This window comes from Cryptomeria japonica, chromosome 7, assembly GCF_030272615.1.
Source record: "Cryptomeria japonica chromosome 7, Sugi_1.0, whole genome shotgun sequence".
NCBI classification, from domain to species: Eukaryota; Viridiplantae; Streptophyta; class Pinopsida; order Cupressales; family Cupressaceae; genus Cryptomeria; species Cryptomeria japonica.
The window spans coordinates 253064102-253089182 of record NC_081411.1 but is presented as its reverse complement, the minus strand read 5'-3'; positions in this window follow the sequence as shown (position 1 = coordinate 253089182).

Here is a 25081-nt window from a genome sequence, read left to right as displayed (position 1 = left end):
CTGAGGAGAACTGCAAGTATGAAATAAACAAGAAGCCACCTCATGGCACAATAATAATATCAAGATCTCAACCCCTTATTCCTTATGCCCCCCAAAGGCATTCTAGCCTTATATCCCTCCTTATGACCCCCATTGCACAAACAGGCCATGCAGCAAGGGTCACACAAAGATCCCTTGTGATCGCTCTCAAAGAGAGTCTCTCACTCGAGGGTTGTCACTGCTACCACCCTCAAGATCCTCTTCTCTCCCAAGAGTAAGAGATCTTGAGAAAACTCCCAAATCACAACAATTCATAAAGCAAAAATACCAAAAGATTTTCTAACACAAACTTTCAAGAACACAGATTTCTTACACCAACAACTTCCAGACATAAACAAGAAGAAGACATTAAAATGAATAACTGAAACCAACCTTAATCTGCCCAAAGGTTTTATGATATTTGATGAAGAGCTGCCCAATCCACAAATCTTTTTCCTTCTACCCTTAATCAATTTTTTCTATTCCATAACATTATTTTCCTTTCAAATTTTCTTCTGTCTCCAAAAATGGAGAGTGGGTGATTACCCTCCAATTCTCAAAAATCTTCCTTAAGAAGCTCACTCTCAGAGTTCTCACAGGTTCTAAAAACCAAAAAGGAAAGAAAGCAAAAATGCAAAAAGACTCTCATTCCAAAAGGAAAAATCTTGATTAGATTTAACTTCTAATTTTCAATTTTCGCTCAACTCAAAAAAGCCAATTTTTAAAGCATTAAAAAGATCATTATAAAGTAGAAACTTGCCTAAAATTACCCCTAACCCCTAGGTATACCTTATGGGCTTTAGGAAACCCTATTAAACTACCCCTAGGTGTTCATTTAACCCATTTTAAACCCCTCTGAAGTTTATTTTCGGGTCAAACATTAGTTGACCACCCCAAATATTATATTCCCAAAGTATTTATGACAACACATTATTTTATTAAATAAAAACTGTAATTAAACACTTTCCCACCAAGAGACACAAATAAAACATTTAAATTTAAATCCACACATGTGTCAAGTGACACAAATAAAACACTTTTACAAAAATAAAACATAAAATTGTCTCTTGTGGTTTTTACACAATAAATTTAAATAACAGTTAACACTCATGCAGCATATACTATTACGAATAAAATACAACACAAACGGGGTGTTGTCTCTCCAAATAGACAAACCCTGGCTTACGAACATACATAAGTCTAGGTTTGATTCTCCGTAATTTTCCATGGTCACATGGTAAATTTCCTGCGCATCTCAATTTACACATTAGTACTTTCAAATATCCACATATAATGTAATCCAAAGAAATAACAATACACATCCTCACTTGCATACAATTTTCATCTGCATAGATTAAATACATCTTTTATCAAGCAAATTCACATAAGCAATTTCATCCCAATCCACATAAACTTAACCATACATCATAATTCTATATTCATAGTAAAGTCCTGCAATTTCAATAATGACATACCTCCTCTCAAATTTATCCTATTCTAGGATCATCTAGAGTTCTGTATCTATAAAGCATATAAATGAAGCATCCACATTCATAAATGTTACCCAATCACAGAATCATATAAGTTCTTCATCCAGACATAGCTGACATACGTTAAATCAAGATTATCAAATCAATGGGTCTTTTAGGATTTCAACTTCATAACACATCAAAAGTACACCACTGGGTGCGATAACTCTATAACTTGGTTCAATTATTATTCTCACAAACCTATCTGCCTAACACAGTCCATTCTATTGAATTATAAAGCATTTATTAATAGGTCAAACAGGGTCAACTAAGTAAATCAAAGCTTGGTTTGGGGTAGGCCTTACACTTACTTTGTGTTTGATCCTGGAGCTGGGTGCTTTTATGTTATCGACAAAAAGGCTGAAGATTCAGATGATGAAGTCGATTCAGATGATGAAGTCGAATCAGTCATCAAAAATTTCTTGGCAGTCTAGACTTGGTCGAGAGTGATGTCCAAGTGGAGGTTGAAACCAAATGACATTGGTGGGATGGCTGGGAAAAGGAGACTTCATCTGAAGAAGAAGAGGGTTTGTTGTATTCATTGTTTGAAGAAGAAGAGACTGGTTTGTTTTCCTTCCAAGATGAGGAAGATGCCTCCTAAGGTGAGGAGGATGCAGTCTCAGAACTAGCGAATGAAGATGACCCTAAAGAAGGTGAGGCCTACAACTCAAAAGATTACCTATACGAATGAATTGAGAAACTACAAGAGGAAATTTTTATTCTCATAGAGCGAATATGCCATATGGAAGATGAAATAGCAGAATTGAAAGAGAAACTTACCAAAAAGTGGGAGTTTTCTGTAGAAAAAAGAAATGAAGAGTTGAAAAAGGCATTGGCTGCCCTCAATACCATTTTTTATCACATTAGACAATGTTTCAGGATCTCAAGAACAGAACGATGAGAGGCCAGGTTTCTGGTGGCATGAGGACATACCCATGGATGCCATGTCGCCATTTGTACTGATTCCTTGGTTAAAGGAGGACCAAGAGGGGATTCGAACCGACAACGTTGTGGAGGCTGTGTTGGGCGATGTAAGGCCCTTCCAGATTATCAATAAAGAAGGAAAAAAAATCAGAGAAAGCAAGAAGAAAAAAGAGTCTTCTACTAAAGCCTCTCCTGAGCCTGAAACACCCATGAGAATTGGCTCGACCCCTCTTCCTTAGAAAAACCTTGTTGAGTCCCTTTTATTTAAGCAGAAACAGGCGAGTGAAGACAACCTAGAGGATGATGATTGTCCCACTGTTGTGGCGAATTCCATTGAAAAATATGAAAAGAAGCATCTGCCTCCAGCCCTAGCTGCTACTACCGATACTAGGTTCGATACTGTAGACCAGAGCAGAGACATTCTTATGGAAGAGTCTCACTAGTCCACGTAGGGTAATAAATATGATATAGACCATTATGGTAGTGATGATGAGGAGCGTATGGAGTGGTCGGAGGCCATGGGCAGGCATTATCCCATAAAACCTTTTTCGTTTGGCAGCAAAACTATTATGCTCGATGTTAATCGATTGGAGAGAATGTTTTCCTATTTCGAATTTGATGTTGCAAAGGATAAGAAAAATAGTTGTATTATTTCTAGGAGTGCTGGCCATGTTCACTGTATATGGATCTGGAAATGGTGGATCCATGGTGTGTTGGATACAATGGTGAATAAGACGCTCTAAGTCGAAGGCTAGTTAGACTAGTTTTATTCAACAAAAATGGAAGTGATTGCCCAATAGAGAATGGATACGCTCAATTGGAGAAGGGCACACGTGTTAGTTGATATGCAAAAAATTGATAGTGATTCAGGAAGGCACGTAGAATGGTCCCTCACTCATGTCAGGCGATAGTTGCATTGCATATGACAATATTCATGACAGGAAGAAAACGCAGATATCGTTACTCCTCTATATAGAGAATTAAGTGCAGTCTTGTTTGCATGCAGAGACCCAGAATTGGTCTTCAAACTACAGTTACAGGAGATACAGGACCCAGAATAGAGACAAAGAGTCACAGTAGATGAAGAGGTGATAAAAGCCTTGCTAATTGTGAAAATTACAGAGAAGGGGAGCACAAGAGTAGGTGATCATGATGGAGTGTTTTTTGAACATCCAAAAACTGGACTTGTGTCTAAGTTTTTAGTAGGAGAAGATATCTTTGATTGCGATTTGTTTTTGGAGAAGACTAATTCGTATTCTGTGAGCAAAATCTGGTAAAATTGAAGTCTTTGATGCACGTGATTGTGAGGTGAAGAATTAGAAATGTAGGGAATGTTGGGACATGGCTGGGCCGATTGAGCTTCAAGTGGGAGATTGTTGGGATGTGAAGCCCAATGGTCACGACCTTTCGTCTTCTCTAGACTCTTCATTTCAAACCTTAATGTGAATGTATATATAGACGTGTACAGTCATGTATTGTAGAGAGTTGTATTGCGTTATTGATTAATAGAAGGACTCCCTGTGTTTCTGGTGGATGTAGCCACTTAGTAGTGAACCACATTAAACTTTTGTTTTGCGTTTCTGTTATTAGTTTTCTGCTGTTTTGTATTAATCTTCTTTGCTCGTTTATAACTAACAAGATCATCTCCGACTAAATGATCTGGGCACCTTTCTAAATAGCCATTCACTTTCTTTATTCGAGGATAAAAACCCTTCATTTGACCAAAAAAATAATTATTTTTCGCTCAATAACTTTTTCATGTGAAGAAAATGAAGGACTTGAGGTATCATAGCTCATTACATCATCAAACTTGAGGAAGCGCTTGGATCTGCCATGCCAAAATTAAACAACAAGAAAAAAAATAAATAAATAAATAAACCCAACCAACCAAAGAAGGGAGCACAACCTCCACCAACACCAGATAAAAATCTCACATAGCAAAAAGGAGGAACAACGATCCCCACACAAAAAAGGTAGGCACAATAGGCCAACAAACACAGAGAGAAGAGGGACATAATGACCTCCAAACTGTACCCTAGGGCACAACAATCAATCCAGTGCCCCAATAAAACTCACCGAACCTACCCTATCTCAGTCCACGAGAAGCCTCCCCTAACACAGCCCCCAATCGCAACTGATACAGAAAAATATGTGTGGCTAGGGTTTTCCCTATCCCACACAGGAAATCACAACCAGAAACGACATCCTTCTATCCACCCTTTGGTTGATACCACTTGATGTCAAAAACAAAAAAATATGTAATTCTGAAGAAATTGGCTAATAGGATGTACATTATTTTCTATCATCCATTAATAAAGAAAATCATATTTGGTCCACATTTCCCTTAAAGCTTAATCCCAACGCATGTCACTAGAAAGTAATGTTATCATATTTCCTGAGGTATTCACGATTTGGCCATATTCTGTGAAGCGCTAACTGTGTAATCTGTGATGAAAACTAAAGCTATAGTGGAATATGGTGGCCAAAGGAAGAGTGATGTCAAGAGAAAAATGAATAAAATTTCTAAAATTTCTTCACATTGTTCTTTGAATTTTCTCTACTTAGTTGCTTAAAATTGCTTGGCATAATTTCATTAAATTTCTTCTCTGTCTATCCGAACTAAGGAGTCTAGAATTGAATGATTCCTTTTGTTATTCAAAAAACAAGTGCACATTTGAATGTTGGACAGTTAAATGACTCAGTAATTAAACTTTTTAATGTTTATATTTTTGGTATTACTGTTTTTTTTTTCAAAATTTCTCATAAAATTAATATTACATTTCCATATAACACATCTAGATATTTAATACTCTTGCAAATGTAATTCAAATCAACAATAGCATAATGCCTACGAAATTAAGACAATTATAATGATGATTTTAACTGTTCTTATATTGAACTTTATGATTGGTTTGTCCTTCAGATTCTAGAGCATTTTAATTCAAGGAACTAAACATAAATTGATTATATAAAAAAAAATAAAAAATTATTCTATGGAATTCAATATTCGTGTTTATTTGTGAATCGGATTCTCAGGTGGTAGTGATTTTGTTGAATGAGTGATGGTTAGATGAGGTTAAGGTTAGCTGGCACTGGTGTTTAGCCAAATGGGCTTTAGTCATGCGCACTATTGGAATATAGTGGATAGGGAGCAATTATCTCCCAATATGTCTCATTTGTTAGACCATTTGATGGAGATTGACAAAGTTGTGTATTTTTTCTCCATTGGGCTTATGTCCCTTCTTGTATTATTTGTCTTTATTTGATTTAATAAATGTTTACCCCTCTTTCCATAAAAAAAAAATCACTACATTAGATTGTTGAAGTTTTTTTTAAGAATTTATTTCTTTATTGAAATAATTTGCTAAGTAATTGCATTATTAAATAACCTTTGCACTAAGAACAATAGACTTTTTATACTTTCAATAATAATTTGTTGTTTCTAAATTTTTTGTTTCACAAATTCAAATTAAAAGCAACCAATATATTTCCTTTTAATAATTTATTTAATTAAATTTTAGCACAAATAGCTAGATTAATGGTAGCAGGGTTTGAGTTTCTTCTCGTGTTGATAATCCATTTTAAATTTTTTGCTTATACTACTACCTAAATCATTTATCTTGTCTTCAATAATTTAGCTAATACTCTTTCGTTTTGGCAAACTTGTTGGTGTAATTTACCTTTGTATCTTGCTTAAGATATGAATATAATTTTTCTATCTAGCTCACTAACATAAATGTCTTTTAGTATAATTTATTCAAAGATTAAGGATCTCTAAATTATGATAGTGCTTAACAAAGCTTCAATATTGACTATTTGTAAAATGCTTGATCATGTAATTTCATATATTCTTATCACAATAAAAAGGAAGGAAATTATTAACTTTGAAAAGATTTACACCATGATATCTTCTACTCCAATCTAGTTTATTTTAATAGGTCTTGAAAGCCAAGATCACAAAATATTAAGCTTGAAATAATGAAAAGCTAACCTTAATGCAAAGCTAGACAAAGCAATATGAAGTTTATATTCATATGATTCGCATGACACTTAGTTATTTGGCTCAATAAACAAGAATAATCAAATAATCAAAATAATATTCAAGTGGTACTATTCATCTCTCTTCTTATGTTGATGATGAGATAAGATAAGATTAAACTGCTTAATAATGTTTAGATTCTAGTAAAATAGTTATTGTACTTTATTCATCTTTTGCTCCCCTTTTCAAATATATTTAAATTTTAAAATTGATTAAATTTTGTTTAAATTAAATGTGTTTATATGGTTCCCTATTCTTGAAATCAGCAGATTTACAAGAATCTAGTGTGTTAATTTGTAGACAGAGTTGCTCTTAATTGATTGGATTTTTAAAAAAATGTCTTTTTATTCACCTTTTCATTATACATTAAATTTTTCAATTTGGATTGATAATATGAAAGTCATGAGTATTAAAATGTTGTTATATTTAATTGCAAATCATTTTCATATACAAATTTAAATGAACTAAAATTTAATGAAATTCATATAAATAATTCTCTTCAATATAATTCATTTGTTTTCTATTAATTTTACTACTAATCATTAATAATAGTTTTATAAATATTTAATAAAGTTATAATTTTTACATTTTTATTAATAAAATAATAATTTAAATCTAAAATAATAAATTACAATTTTTTATATTTTGTTCATCTTGTTCTCCCCCTTCCATAACATATTAAATTTTAAGTTATGTGTGTTTATATGATGCCTTGTTTCCTTTAAATCAACAAATTTAGAGGAATCTAATGTGTTAAGTTGGAGAGAGTAGCCCTTAATTAATTGGGTTTTAAAAAAATGTTTCCTATTGTTAACCTTTATCTATTCACCTTTTCATAACATATTAAATTTTAAAAAATTTAAAAATTTGGATTGATAATAGGAAAGCTAAAATAAGACCATTTTGTTATAATGATTTTTCTTATATTTTAATCTTAAAAATCAAAACAATTAATAATTAATAATAAGACCATTTTGTTCCCATTTTGGGGACAGCACTGCCAGATGGACCTATTACTTCATTAATTGTAATAAATAGATTAAAAAATGATTCAATTCTAGACTACATTGCTTCTGACAGATAGAGAAGAAATTGAAGGAAATTATGTAAAGACATTTTAAGCAACTAAGAAGAGAAAATTCAAAAAACTGTCACTGCCATCAAATATCTTTCTATGTAGATTTCTAAAAGAACCCAATATAAGTGGAAAGTTCCAGTGACTTTGGAAACATGCCAATTTTGTGAATTTGTTTGTAAAGTGAAAATGGAAACATTACCTCTGCTAGATTGAAACTTAATTTAAATGTGTGGTTTTTCAGGAAAAATAAAATGAATCGAATCTAATAAGAAACTTGCCCTGTCACTGCAATCAACAAATCTGTTCCTGTGAATCTGTGATTGCCATCATGGCCAAGATCGTATATGTGTGTTTGGTGTTTCTTTTGTTCACCGTATCTTTTGCTTCTGCTCTTGGTATATGCATTATTCTTCTCTTCAGTCAATATTTGAGAGTTTCACATATGGGTTTTATTTTTTTTAATATAATGAAAATATATTGTCTCTCATCGAAAATTTTGACAGAATTTCTTAATAGTTACTGATTTCTAATATTTTCATAACAGTTGATTATGATGATTTTTGCAAAAGGTGGAGCAAAACGTTTAACAATTCATGCATCCTTAATACTGATTGTAGCTATGCTTGCACACATAATGAAGGGGCCGCATATGGAAAATGCCATTGGAGTAAGAGGGGATTAGCATGTTTCTGCTACTTTCCCTGCTAGAATACCAATGCTACATATTAACCTTCTTAATGAATGTTTATTCCAAGGATGCTATGTCTTTCTTATGTGATGGGAGGAGAATAAGATACAATAAAATCACTGCTATCATAAGTAGCAATATAAATTTAAGTAAAACAGAAATAATATAATGTTTCCCATTATTTACAGATTTTTATGCATTTGTATTTACACTACAGATTTTTATGCATTTGTATTTACACTATCTTGTAATGAAAATAGTATTAGAAAAAAAGAATTGTAATATATTTAAATTTTCATAAGATAATATTTGACTTTTCTTGTATAGCATTATGTAGAAATGGTTATCCAGTTTCTAGAAAGCACCAAGACATTGTTATCTTTTATATATTTTAATTATATTATGCTAGATGTTTGGTGCATTCTAAGGGTTGAATAGCCATTCTGATATTATGACTAGTTTCTCATAATACCTGAAAAAACTTATATAAGTAGACATGAATTGCCTGCATCACTTATTCATATGTCAATATATATGAATTTTTAGTTAAATTATATTATAGCTGAAATTATATCATTAATGGAATACTATTAGACACAAATCCAAGCTAGCTATCTAGCCTATGTTGTGTGTTTGGATATTATGTCATCCTTTAAGTTTGAATGGACATTCTTTTGAATGCAAAATAAAATTAAATGTAATATATCTGCCTCCATTCTATTTGATTGATGAATTACTATTTTAATCTTGTATAGAACTAATATCTCGATACTGAAACACTAAGAGTGTGATAGAGAATGCTACTAAATTAAACTTTAATCATCTAAAAATCTAGAGTATAGAATCCAAAAATCAACAAATATCAATTTGTAGGTACAGAGAAATGTTTAGAATATGATTTTATTTAGAAAATCAAACAAGACTTAGTAAAGAAAAGAAATAACAGTACTATTTCTAGTTAAGACTTGATTCTCGCTATCATGTGTAAATATTAACATTTTTAGTTATAATATTGATTAATTTATTTATTTTGTTATTCATTTTTATAGAATAACTTGACATTTTATTTAATGGTATTATTTCTATTTTGTGTTTGTGTGTGTGTGATGTTAATTTATCTTATTAATGTAGGACCTTTTTTATATTTATTGATCTTTTGGTGAACAAAAACTTGTTACTCAAATTTACCAAAATTAAATAGAATTTAATATTTATAATAATATTAATCTCATTTAATTTTTGTATTATTTCTATTTAGAGATTCACTCATTTTTTTTTTCCTTTTTAAAGGTTCATTAATTGAGTTTGTTACTTACTATAATATTATATTAGGATTCTTAAATAATATTATATATGAATTATATATTATTTCAACTAATGATTTTAGGTCTTGATCTCCTTTAAATTTAATTGAGTTATAAGTATTTATATTTTTATCATGAAATGTGTTTTTATCAAAATCTTTACTTTATATTACATCTCTAAATACTATAACTATTCATTTGATCTTTTAATTTTAGTTACTATACATTTATCATGATGCCATTCATTTATAATACAAATGATTAATAATTTAGTATCAAATTATTTCCTTATGATGTAAGGGCCTTCATTATTAGATATTTACATAATTCATGAAATGCACAAAATGGTATTATTACAAATGCATGTTATATATATGTAGCTCTACCAAGGATTCCTCCATAGTATCTCTACCCATTATAAGAGCATCAATGTAAAAGAGACAATGGGTAAAAGAGAAGGGAAAATTAATAATCTTAATTCCTTTTGAATTATTTCTAGTCTTTATAACATTGATTGATCTACTCGAACCTTCCACCAAAAGGGAAAATAAGAAGAGATAAAGAAGATCACCTCGGCATATGCCTTGTGTAAATGAGAACAAACCACATGGTGAGCCATTTACCACCACTGAAGACCTTTCCTTAGAAATGCACACATGAATCCATTTACACCGATTATGAGAGAAACCAAACTTCCTCATCACTTGCATCATAAAATCCTAATTTACCTTGTCATATGACTTTTGCATTTCAATCTTCAAGATAACTATTGGAATCTTCTCATAATTAATAGAATGCAAAATTTTATGAGCCAGAATTGCACCTTTTAGAGTCTCTCTACCGGGAACATAACCCCCTTGTTCTTTTGATACAATTTTTCATAATTATCACAACCAATCTCAGTCAAATATCCTTGGTGAAAATATTGTAGATGGTGTTACAAAGTGCAATAGGATGAAAGTAAACAAACATGGATGCGGATTTATTCTTTGGAATGATGACAATATGAGTGGAATTAAATTCCATTAATACACTTCTATTATTCCTAGGTTCTTCTATACTTAAATGGACATCCCTACCAACAAAATCCCAACACACATAGAAGAATTGGTTAGTGAATCCATCAGGTCCTAGAGTCTTATCGGGGGCCCAATAAAAGATAACTTTCCTCACATCCTCCCAACAGAACTCTACCATTAAGATTTTGTTATACTTTTAAGTGACCGGGCTAGTAATTTCATTCAGTATATCCAAAGTTGCGTCATTTCGATGAGTTTGAGGGCCAGAAAGAAGGTTCATGAAAAAATGGACATCTTCATTTCTGATGTCCTCGTCTTTTTATAACATCACACCACTTGTTGAAGAGATAGTTGTAATTTTGTTGGACTGCCTTCTAATCTTAGCAATAGCTTGAAAAAACTTTTGTATTCCTATCCTCATCAGCCAACCATAGTTCCCTAGATTTGTTTTTGAATATTGTTGTTCATGATAAATAAGCTATTCTAATATAACTTTCAATTTATTTTCCTTTTCAAAAGATTCCCCGTCCATTCCTTGTGAAATACTTTTTTATTTTAATCTGTTATCTCCCTTAGAACCCTATCTTTGTTTGAGAATATATTCTTAAAGTGATGCACATTCCACTCCTTTATCTTCCACCTTAGAGATTTTAACTTCATTCATAACTGAAACATCTTAGAACCTTGGTAGTAAAATGTATTCTTCCACCAAAATTCCATTATTGGGATAAAAGTGTTGTCATGAAACCACATTAACACAAACTTGCAAGAATACTTGACTATAGGTCTATTTATCATGATCTGCAAACTTACTATAAAATTATCAAAACCAGTTAATGGAAGGATAGTAGAGGAAAAATCTAAAGATGAAGCAAGAGAAGTGTCTAATAACAAGTACCTATCCAATCTCTCTTGAAATTCGAGAGAAAATTTTCCTCCTATATATCCCAACAAACTTTCCTTTACTAAGAATGCAGTCTAACAAGTTATTTATGTCAATGAAGTCTTTAAATTCTTCCATCAACTTGCATGAAAACACTCTACCAAGAAGAGATAACAAACTTGTATTAACAACAACAAAAATTCTCTCACTACAATCCTTTCCACTTTTCTCTTTGTCTACACCATAGAAGCACCTATGGACATGTGAACAACATCATTATGTCTCCCATCCATCTTTCATTCATGCAAATAAAACTACATTCAACTATACCTACCACATTTTTTGTCACATAATATTTATATCCAAAGGCTGAATTTATAGAATGGAAAGAGCTTCAAAACCACCAATAAGGGTTACCAAAGAAGAGTCCTTATTAATCATGACCATAACCCTTCGAATGCCTCCATGGAATTCAAAAAGACATTAATTTAGCTTCCAATAACTTCCCTCCAACATTGACACCTATACTTGCAAGATAACCATTACATTAAATGTAGGAAATAATTAAAAAACAAGAGACACTTGTTTCCTCATCCGTACTCCCACTAGGAGAATCCCATAGGTCACTCATTTTTTACTTTTTTAAGTAATTAAATATCTTATTCTAGACATTCACAAGTGGAGAAATTAATATTAAATATTGGTGCCCACAACCCACTTTTACCATAGCTAGTGTAACCCATCACCCCTTATGAATGTATTACAAACAATAGTTAGAATTAAATATTATAAATTATTCTCCCAATACATCCTAAGTGTATTAGGACACTTTCCAAGGATGTTAGAACCATTTCATTAGATTTACAAGGTATATGGCACCTTAATATTAACACTATCCTACCCTCTTAGTCCTCTATCCATATTTTTCTATCCATGTCTTTCTCTATCTCTATCTCCATAGCTCTCCATATCTTTCCCTATCCTTATATATATATCTCTATGTTTCCCTCCATCAATCCATCTCCCTTCCCCTTTATATATTGATATTTTCTCTTCCCCCCCCCCCCTCTCTCTCTCTCTCTCTCTCTCTCACACACACACACACACACACACATGTATGTATGTATATGCATATATATCTATATGTATATATATGTATGTATGTATATGTATATGTATATATATGATAATATATATATATATATATATATATATATATATATATATATATATATATATATATATATATATATATATATATATATATATATATATATATATATATATATATATATATATATATATATATATTTGTGTGTGATGTAGCCAGTTAAAACATAATCAATATACCAAAGAATAACCAGAAAATAAACACAGGTTTGAATCAAATTTTCTTCATTATTCTTCTCTGAAAACTCCAACCATTCTCCCATTACAATGAAAAGGTCCCTCTTTTAAAAAATCACAAAATCTAAAAATTGCCATTTATTAAAATTTTCAAATCTATCCCAAAAATCATGAAATCTTTTGAAAATATAAAAACAATTCCTACGACACAAATTGCCAACTTTCTAACCCCATAAATATTACAAGTTCAAAATTAACTAAAAAAATAACTTTTTAAAAACCCAAAAAAGAAAGTAAAAGCCAATTTTGAGGCCTTAGATGAAGGAATCCGGCCTTGAAAATGTGAATTTTTGGAGAAAGTTAGTTCCATCAGAAATCCAATCAAATCCTCAAGATACATGTCCACGTAAAATTTCAGCCCAATCGGACAACCGATTCAAAAGTTAGAGTCCCTCAAAGTCCCTGCATCATTCTCCTCTGGTTAAAAAGAACACCGCTGCTACAAGTGGGTCTCCTCAAATTTCTACAATTGACCTTGATCCAACTACTACAATTCCCACTATGTAATCCATGTCCTCTTTGCTGGTGCTAATCCATCCCATTGTACCAAGTATCTATGGTATTCTCCTTGCTGAGTGCGAGCAATCTTTTCCCTTTTCTTACTAAGAAGTGTCCGCTGCCAATCTACTTCCTCCTCACCGCCATCATCATGAATGTCACCATGAAATGTGTATAGATCAGAAATATTAAATATAGGAGAGATATCAAGATCAGGTGGTAAATCAACCTGATGAGCATTGTCATTGATCTTCTTGAGAACCCTGGAAGGATCAACTTTCTTGTATTTTAACATGTGGTATGTGCCTATAGGAAACCTCTCTTTCTGTAGATAAACCATAACTAAATTAGACAATTCAAAATTTATGACCCCGCAAAGTCCCTGCATCAATATGTATATATATGTATGTATATATGTATGTATGTACATGTATATATGTATACATACATACATATATATATATGTATGTATACATATATACATATACATACATACATACATTTACATTTACATATGTACATACATACATACATACATACATATTTATACATATATATACATATGCATATACATACATGTACATATATATACATATATATACATATATATACACATACACATATATAGATATAGAGTATATATATATGCATTTATTTATATATATATATATATGTATGTATGTATTTATGTATATGTGTATATATATATGTATATATATATATACATATATATACATACACATATATACATACATATATATACATATATATACATACATATATATACATACACACAGACACACACACACACACACATATATATATGTGTGTGTGTGTGTATTTATGTATATGTGTATGTATATATATGTATGTATGTATATATATATGTGTATATATGTATATACACACACACACATATGTGTATATGTATATATATACATATAGATACATATAGATAGATATACATATACATAAATGTATATATATACACATATATACGTATGTATATGTATATATATGTATATACATATACATATACATACATATACATATACTACATACATATACATACATATACATATACATATACGTATACATATACATATACATATATATGTATGTTTGTATGTATGTATATGTATATGTATATACGTATACGTATACATACATATATATGTATATATATATATATATATATATATGAATATATATGTATATGTATGTATGTATGTATATATGTATACATACACACATATAGATATACATATATACATACATATAGATATACATATCTATATATACATATAGATATAGATAGATATACATATACATACATACATATATATAGTATGTATATATGTATATGTATATGTATATATATGTATATATATATACATACATATACATATATACACATAAATATACATATATGTATACATATACATATACATATATATGTATGTTTGTATGTATGTATATGTATATGTATACGTATACGTATATGTATATGCATATGTATGTATATATATATATATACATTTGCCTCTCTCTCTCTCTCTATATATATATCCCTATCAGTCTCTATTTTTCTATAATTCTTCTTCCATCTCTCCCTACCACTATCTTATTATCTCTCCACCTCTCTCCATCAATATTTATCTTTCTCTCCCAACTGTTCTCTATACACCACTTCTTCTCTATATCCTTCTATATCTCCCACTCTCTATGTATTTATACTTTCCATCCCTATCTCTCCTCTCTCTTTATCTCTCCCTCCCTTCATCTCTATATTAATCTCCATGTCCATATCAATCCCCTCTATCTATCTCCTTACCCCTATCTCACTCTACCTCTATCTATCTATCCCTCTAAATTCTACCCCTATTCATCCTTTCTCTCCTTCTCTTCCTATTCCAAGCATAACATGATCATGCTCATAATGGAGCATGATTATCTTCCTAATTTAGAGGTGTTTTTGGGATGCATGTAAGTGGATGCACACTTGATTTGTAGCTATCACTTCTCAATTTAGACCCCTATTTGACTAAAAAGTCATTTTCTAAATGGTCCCAATTGACCTCGTGTACAATACACATGTATGCAAAAAATAGACCAAATATCTCTTAATTGACCTTTAAGAGCTTTTCGACATACCCATTGAACACCAAGGTGTGATTGCTAGTTTAGATGATGCAAGATTGAAAATTGTGTAGTCTATGTTAACATTTTTAGACCTAACAATTTGATATTGTCAAGGTGAAAATTGTATGATCTACATCTATTAATTTAGCCTTTTACAATTGAAAATAGAATTCAATTAAGAAAAATGTTTAAAAGTTAAATGTATTGTTAATTGATTTTTTTTTGTTTTCTCACATGAAAATTAAATTTAGTCTTAACAAATATTTTTTAAATTATGTAATTTAAAATTCATTCAAAGAATTAATATTATTTTAGATATCATTAGAATTTTATATTTTTTTATTATCTTCATATAACTAGATTTTAATAATATTATTATCATTATAGTTATTATATATTTATATTTCTATTATTTATTTTAATTATGTTAAAAATTTAAATTATTCTACAATATTCTTTTTAAAAGGTAGATTTAAAAGAAACCAATAAAGATAGAAAGTTGCAGTCACATTGGAAATCTGCCAATTGTCTCTTTCTTTGTACAATGAAAATGGAAACGTGAGCTCTACGTTACCTCTGCTAGATTGAAACTTAATTTGATCGTTAAGATTGCTTGTCTTTGCTGCAAGGATTGCCTACCATCAATAAATCTGTTCCTCATAGAATACATTACGCCTGAATATTTCTGATTGACGCCATGGCCAAGAGCGTTTATTTACACATGTTTATCAATTTTTATTTGTTTTTGTAAGATGTTTGAAATTACTACGCTGCAATGAAAATAGTATTGTGATTTGACTATCTACTCTTTGTCATTAAGAAAGAAGACATTTTAAAAGTTTCAAATTTTCTAATACAATATTTGACTTTTCTTCTACGGTTTTATGCCTAGTTTGTCATAGTCCGTAGGGAGCTTATATAGATAGACATGAGTGGCCTCAATCACTTATTCATATGCTAATGAATATTAATTCATGATTGAATTATAATATATTTCTAATTATATCGTTACTCCAATATTATTAGGCACAAATTTTAAGCTAGTTATCTAATTTATGTTGTGTTCTTCTTTTGAATGCAAAATAAAATTAACTATCAATTGCATCTTTTTGTGCAATGGGTCATCGAGGAGTTGGGGAAGGTGAGTTAGGAAAAAAAGGTGGCAAAAGTGAATTAGAAAACAAATTGTCTATCTTTTTAAGTATATTTGTGCAATATGTGAGGTCAATTGATAGGTTATTGAACAAATCAACTATACGTCCACTTATTGGAATCTAAACACAACTAAAAGAAAACCTTTAAAATGGAAAGATAATCAAGCTCCATTATTGAAATAATATGAAGAGAGAGGGATTATGAGATAGAGATAGAGAGGAAGGTAGACATAGACATGGAGATGGATAAGTATATGGAGAGGAGAAAGAGATAGGGAGAGGAGAGAGGGATAGGATAGAGATGGAAGAGATAAATATATAGAGGCGATAATGTCATGCTCAACAATTTTTATGGTTACATAAAAATGCAACAAACATTGTTTTATCTATAATTACTATATAACAACATCTACCATCTTAACCTTGAAAAGGAATAGCATGCACCTATCATGCTAACCTAGTAAAGGGATAGCACACAAGTTACTACATGTGTAACATCATTATCATTATTATTGATACTATCATGAGAGTAAGGAAGAAGAAACAATTCAAAACCCTTTATTCTGATTATAAATAATTTTCCTACTATTCAGAAATCAACTATCGGGCCCAAAACTTGCATAGGCAAAAACCTAAACAACTTTTTAAATAATAATAAAAAAAAGTAATAGAGACCTAATATAAAATATTTAGAATCAAAGAGAATGTTAATATCACCATCTATCCTTATAAGTTAATTTTTTAATTTATGTTTCATGAGATCATAAGATATATATTTATTAATCAAATTCAATTTCTAATCTCTATGTATGACCGTCAAGTAATATTGGCTTTGTTTAATGAAAAAATGATGACGAGACCATAGATGCTAGGATTACCAATTGCTTAGGGTTCTGATATATACGAATATATTACTAATATTTAGTACATTTAGCATTAGGAGAAAAAACAAATTTAGGTCTATAGTAATTACTATAAATTACTATTTGCATTAATAATTTCCATGTTTCATGTAAAATACACTAAAATTTAATCTAATGCTAACTTCACCAATCTCAATAGCTTTTATCCTCCCTTAAATTTATACTTCACATAATTAGAGCCATATAATTTATAACTACCAAGATACTATGCACCTCTCTAATATGATGGAATTGAGATACCAAGAGTTATTATACATTAAGGTTGACTCTATAATTATTTCTAGAATTAATGTAAATAACATATTCAATTGACACTGAAAGTTATGAGAATAACTAGAAACACTACATGCTAGGCTATCATCAAACCATCTCAAAATAAACTAATAAAATATTTTCATAATAATTAAACTTTTTTGTAATAACAATATTAATACCATTATTTTTTGTTTGTTATTTTAACTTTACCCATCCTTTCACTTATTATTATTTATATCTTTAACTAGCTTTTATGTTTATAGATATATTTTGTCTATTATCTATTTCTATTTTAAAACTCATGTTTCAATTTACTTTTTCTTCTATCACTTGGAATTTAAGTTTCCACATTTATGAAAAATAAAAAAGCTAAAACTTAGAAACATTTAATTTTTATTTTTTTTTCTCAAAAAGAAAAGTTAAAAATCAGAAACATCTATTAATTAATAAGAGTTAAAATTTAGAAACATTTAATAAAGTTGAAGAACACAAATGGACACTGAGAGGGGGGTGAATTGGTGTAATTAAAAACTTTAAGTTCAGTGTGCAGCTTTTAAGGATGTAATTGAAACATAGATACACACACCCAAGAACACATCACATAACACCAGATGTACGAGGAAAACCTAATGTGGGAAAAAACTTGGTGAGAATAGCTATTGGATTCTACTACTCTAATCCAACATCACAAGAAATTACTGATTACAATATGTTTTAGGGAACCAACCCCTGATATTTTGAGCACAAACTCAAGGAGCACCTACCCTTTTTTTATGAGCAGCTACTCAAAGGAGCACCTACCTCTGCTCTGAGCACCTACTCAGAGATTATAATGAGTGGAGATTATAAATACAAGTCATATACCTTGTTGCAAATGAGTTTTTGCAACATCTTACTCACCTGCTCTCTTTTTTTCTATTCTTTTCTCTTTGTCTTCTCCCTCTCTACCTGATTGTCTTCTTCTCTCAGCTTCAGCTTCACCTATTTCAAACTACTCTATTCTATAATATTTTTTCTTCTAGTACTGCTCTATCTCTGCTCTTTTTCGCAACTACACATTCTCTATGTTCTACAACTCTCTTCAGAAACTCCCTAGTATTTAGCACTTCACCTCAATTCAGTTATGACAATCATTCCTCCTAATGTTGAAACACATTAAAGTCATGCACAATCAACTCTGCCAACTTAGCTGCCTCAACTACTCTTGTTGAATCGCATCATATTGCCTCTGCCTATGATCAACTCTATATAAATATGATTTTATTATAATATCTTGCTAAGATTTATTCTGCTATAGATTTGATTTCCCTCCTTGGATCAACTACCTACATTGAATGACACTTCTCTATTTTCTTCCCTTTGTCTAGCTCTGTTATTTTCACCTTCTGCACTAGGTTGCTATTTTTAGCAAACTTGATCTATCTAGCAGATTTGATCTCTTGCATGTCGATTATCTTGAGTTGTTCACATATCTACAACTAGATACCCATTAATTAAATCTCCATCCTTATTTGACCTACCTAGACAAGATCGACAACTACCATACTAAAATCCATCATCACTAACTTCTGCATATTTAATTTGTTCAATCCACAAATGGGCCATATGTCTTCATATTATTCATCCAGATCAAATGGTCAAGGTTGATCATCATCCATGTAAGTCTCTGTAACAATCAGACTATAGTCGTGAATGCTCTGCATACATGTTGCATGTATCGGGTTAACTTATTCTAATATACATCCTCAAAGCACTATCGAAATGACTTTAACTATTAGTCAAACTTTGAAGTATTATCCCAATAATTATTGGTCACTCTGATCATTCATCTCAACTCTCCATTCTCATCATCGTGACTTACCCCAACGTAACATCTTGTCCCTTCATCGACATAGCAATCACTATCGGGAAGACATGTAGCTCTTACTCTACCTTCAAAACTTATCCCAATGACCTTGTGATGCCTTTAGTCCCTTTTATTGGCATGAGTTACTTTGATGGTATCCTCGCCTTTGATTTCACTTATCACCATAAGATATCCCAAACAAGAATCTCCAAGCCAAACAACCACATATCAAAATTACCATTACCTATCGGCATAGGAAAATGATGCTAGAATAATAGTATGTCATTCCAATGACATACTGTCAACCTCCCTTTTGTCAGCATAGGTATTCTAAAATGAAGACTCTGTAATTACAAACTTCATCAACATAGGTTACCCTGAATTGAAAGAGTTCAAGTCAAACAACCACTCATCAAAATAGCCAACATTATCGAATTAATGTTTGGATACATTTTTTAAAAAGATGGAGAGAGGGAGCAAGAGAGTGGAAATGGGGAGGGTTTCTTGCGATGGAGTTGCAAAGGATGGGGAAGACGATACTACGGATGATGATGAGTTCCTTCCCCCCCTTCTTTCTTCTTCCAAGATGAGATCTCTATCTTATGGGGATCTTCATGGATTAGCCCCTATGGCTTCATTTCTGGAGTGGTGGGTGGAGGAGTTTAGTGTGGAGGAAGGAGTGGAGGTTGCGCTAGCTATGGTGGCATTTTGAGTTGGACTCCCTATGGATTGGGTCTCATTTTTAGTGTTCCCTTTCGGCTACAATCCATTTGCCTCTTTTTTCGGTTTTGGGCTTTGTACTAGTAGAGGAAGTGGAATTCTACAGATTTTGGGAGCTAGTAGAGATCTCTTTGGACTGGGTCTGAAGCTTGATTCTTGGAGGAATAAGGCTTCCTACCTAGTCTTTCAGCATAGGAATATTGTGGCCTCTATTATTGGTCAACACGGGTGTGCGGTGGCTCCTGACTTTAGCCTTTTTTCTGCTCTTTCTATCATGGTCAGTGTTCTCCTTCTTGTGTTTGGGAAGGTGTCTAGGAACATCTGGGACCTTGGCGAATCTCTTGTGGAGAGGCTCTTTTGTAGTCTTGTATTCTCTCCTTCCCCCTGTTCTGCAAATTTATTGAAGATTTAAACCATGTTGCTCTGGTTTTTCAAAGGAGTATCTTTTTCTGGCTCTACTATGTTGTGCTACTCTCCTATTGATGTGCAGAGTCTTCTTTGGTGTGACCCTTTGGGAGGGGTTTCTTGGCTCTTTTTCTTTTCTCGTCCTTGTTTGTTAGAGGTGACCCTATTTTTTATGGAGGTGGAAATTTGGTGGAGGGGAAAGGACTAGTTTTTGCTTGCTGCTAGAGAGCTCTGGATGTTGTCTTTCTGCCTTATTCTTCATCCTGTAGAGGTGGGGATCTTTCCTATTGAGGTGGAGAGATAGAATGTTGGTGATTTTCCACTTTTGATGCTCCTCTTGCTGCTGGATAAGGCTTCCTATTTCTTCTCTCAAAGGTGTCTCCTTGGGTGTGTCTAGAAGTTCTTTTTCTAAGATGCCCAGTTGGTTTCTTGGCCTAGATCCTTTTTGTTGTATCATGGTTTGGCCTTTTTCCTTTTGTTTTTCGAGGTCTTTGATCCCCATTTTTCTAGTTGTGGGTTCTTGGCTAATCCCATAGGAAAGCCGGTTGCTAACAAATTTAAAGGGCCCAACTTGTCCTTCTATTGTTTTTGGTTAATGGTAAGCCTTGTGTTTGGTGTTCTGAGCTCTTCATTTAAGGTTGAGGGTCCCTGACAAAACCCTATGTTGCTGGTCTTGGGTACCATTTTAAAACCTAGTTTCAAGGTTGGGGGAGCCTCTCAAAACCCTTACTAGCTAGATTCAAATTGTATAAAAATTTGTTGTAATATGGTGTTGTTGATGAAGGTTAGGAGTACCTTTCAAAACCCTGGACATTGGCAAAGGGTGCTGTTGGAAACCAATAACACTGAGAGGGGGCATGAATCAATGTTATACCATAATAGTAGATTTTAGCCTTAACATAAAATTCATACACCAACTGGTATACCCGTAAAAATATAATTTAAAGAATTCATGAAACCAATAAGCCAAACACATAAATGAGAATCATAACATAGATGTTTATACATGAAAAACCTCAAAGAGGAAAAACAATTCTAGTTTAAGCAGTCTATTCTGCTTAAAACCCTAAACCTTTATACCGGAATAACCCTTACAATGTGTTCCTCACATATATAGTCTCTCAGAATGATTTCGCATCATATTACATTTCCATTTCCACACCCTCATTTTCCATATATTACAAAGTGATCTATCAAACTGATCTATATACCCTATACAATTTTCATGCCTTATGTCGGCTTACAAAGATATATACAATATTATATTATATGTCAGCCAGATAACATAAATGTATAAGCATTAAAATAATTTTCCGAGATCCAAGATATGTTGGCCTCCAATACTGATGACCTTTATATACCATGTCGGCCTGCATTTTCGGTAACCAAAGAAATCTTCTATCCTCCCGGTGTCGGTGTTGGTGCTAGTGTAGAGTCTGTGAAGTGCCTGCCAGTATACCATATCAAGTTGGAACCCAAAATCATGTTTCCATCAATGAAAAATAGTGAAACCAACCAATAGAATGTCAATTTCCAACAATCTCCCCCTGTGGCATTGATGGCAACACTCATGTGAAAAATGGTCATGGTTTCAATTACAGGTTTCATGCTACCTTGCTCCCCCTGAGCTGAATATGCAAAATACTCCAATAGTCCAAAATCTTTGTAATTCCCCCTAATGTATGCAACTCTTCATTATTTTTCACATGTATACTACTCCACCTTTGACATCAATGCCCCAAAAAATGTAAAATGAATGTCAAAGAATAAGTATTGTACATTGAATACCTCCAAAAATGTCTTACCGAAGCTTGACCAATTTCAAGATCTCTAGATAATATTTCTCAAGTAACTCAACATAAGTATCTCAACTGATTTTGAATGTGCCAGAGATGGATACAAGTCCACTCAAAAATATGAAAGTGACTCTTTCTCATTAACTTCAACTGGTGTGGGCTTTCCTAGCATATCCATGCATTCCCTCTTATGTACACAAAGTGATTCCAATCTTGGACTCACCAAACCTTTAAGACTTCTAGCTCTCCAAATGATCTTATCTCTTTCCTTTTCAAGAGAAGAAATTTGGTTCTCCAAAGTCAAAATTTGTCCATCAAAAGAGTTAGCAATATTAGCAATTTTCTCATGTATCTCCTTTATCCTTTTATCTACATTTGTTGTAAGAATATCAGTATTGCAACATAACATGTATATGTTAGTGCACTATTTCAAATAATGTTCAATTACAATTAGTTTCTCCTCAATCTTCTTCTTCTTTGTCTCAATGATCTAGTCAAAAGAAACTCTCTTAGCCAAAGTGAATCTTTCAAGTTCTTGTCGGTTGGAGATCTGTTGTAATGATTGAAAATATTTTGATATGTGCTCTGTGATTACCTTAAGATTGTCAGAAGGGATCACTTCATTCTCAATCTTACAATCTGGGGGCAATATGTGCAAAATAGTTATTGACTGATCTATTATCCCCTTGTTTGTGGATCCCTCCTTCATCAGTTTTTGAGCAGCCACCATCATCAATTTTGTGGGACTCATCTTTGTGATAGTTTTGTTTTCTATTAGAGAAGTGTCAATTGTCAACAATCATGGACTCGCAACTAGTACCTTACCGGATTCCCTTGTTCTATCTGGTGATTCATCTTTTATTATTTCCTCACATGCATTAGTGACTTCACCACTTGGTGCAGTGTGTGCAACTATCGGTTCCTCTATAGGAATAGTATCCTCATCTTGTACATTAGTATCCAGAGGACAATTATCCTCAATATTAGTATTTTGTACAATGTTCTTAGTAATAACTGGTGTCTCAGTATGAGTCCGTACATTTGTGTTAACTGGTGACTCAATTTACACTATCTTTATATTCTTCAAAACTGAGGGTGGAGTACCCATAATTCCATTACCTTTCCCTTCAACTAGTGTATCTATAGTCTCAGTTCTGGTCTCCGGTGAAGTAAAGAATCCTCTGTGTCATCCCAAAAATTTGATCCAAGCCTTCTATATTTCTTTTATTACCTCATTCATCCTTCCTAACATCAGGCTAGTTATTATGTGTTTGTTGTTAAAAACCTTTCTATCTAGAGCCTCAATTGTTTTCTCCATCTCATCTGGAGGTATAGTAACATAGATACCTAAAAGTTCCTACATCTTAATGTGTTTATCTTCTTACATTGTAGATAACCTTGTAGCATCTAAGATGTTATATAACTTTGTTGGTATTTGATTTTTTATCTCAATTAATACTTTCTTATAAATATAAAAGCACTGCTTCCTCTACCTCTCTCTTGTCATCAACTTATAATGTATCATAATAAAATTGAAAATTCTTCTGCATCCCATCTCTAGTAATTTCTTCAATAATTTTGGCACAAGTATAGGTGGTATAATAGTTATATTACCAGTCTCAAGTGCCAAATCAATGTCACTCTTCTTCCTCCTTTTGGAAGTACTGGATGCGGCTATTGATGTGGCTTTAGGTGCCTACTTATGTGCTGGTAACTTGATGGTGACCTTTCTAATCGGTTGTTTCTTTGCTTCCACTTTAGATTCTTTTGGTTTCTTCCTCACAACCCTTTTGAAAGATAGCAGTGTGTTATTTTCTAATCAAAAATCTATAGTCACAGGTTCAATGTGAACTACCAGATCCTTCCTCTTCCTCCCTTTCTCCGGGATAGAATCAATAAGTGCCTTAATGTCTTTTGAAACCTCCTGTACAAACTTACTTGCCTTTCCTTCTTTTTTTTCCCTTTTCTTCTAGTTGAACTCAGTTTCAACCTCAAGAGTCTTCTGATGTGCAATTCCATAGGGCTTCTTTGCCTCATCTATTTCTTCATGTAGTAGAATTTTTGCATATGCATCAAGAATCAATGTGTCTACCTCATAGCCCATTTCTTCTATCCAAATCTTCTGGGGCTTGACTGCCTCCATGAGTGGTGTAGGAACACCTAGTTTTGAGTGCAATTTCTTCATTTTGGTGTGTTTGTTCACAGTTTGGTTTGGGATGGTGAATAAGAGTCTTCTCATAGGACCTCATATCTTTTTTAAATTCTTTGGTAGGTTGGATGTCCATAGGACCATGCATTTTCTCAATTTTGGCTTGTAAGCCTTTGTAAGCCTAAAATAGCATAATTTTGCATTTTAATGTAAAAAGTCTTGTATAGCCTTGTTTGGCATTGGTAAATGTTAAAGTAGTGGTTTTTATTCATCCTAGATTTTTTGGAGAAGGAAGGAAACCATG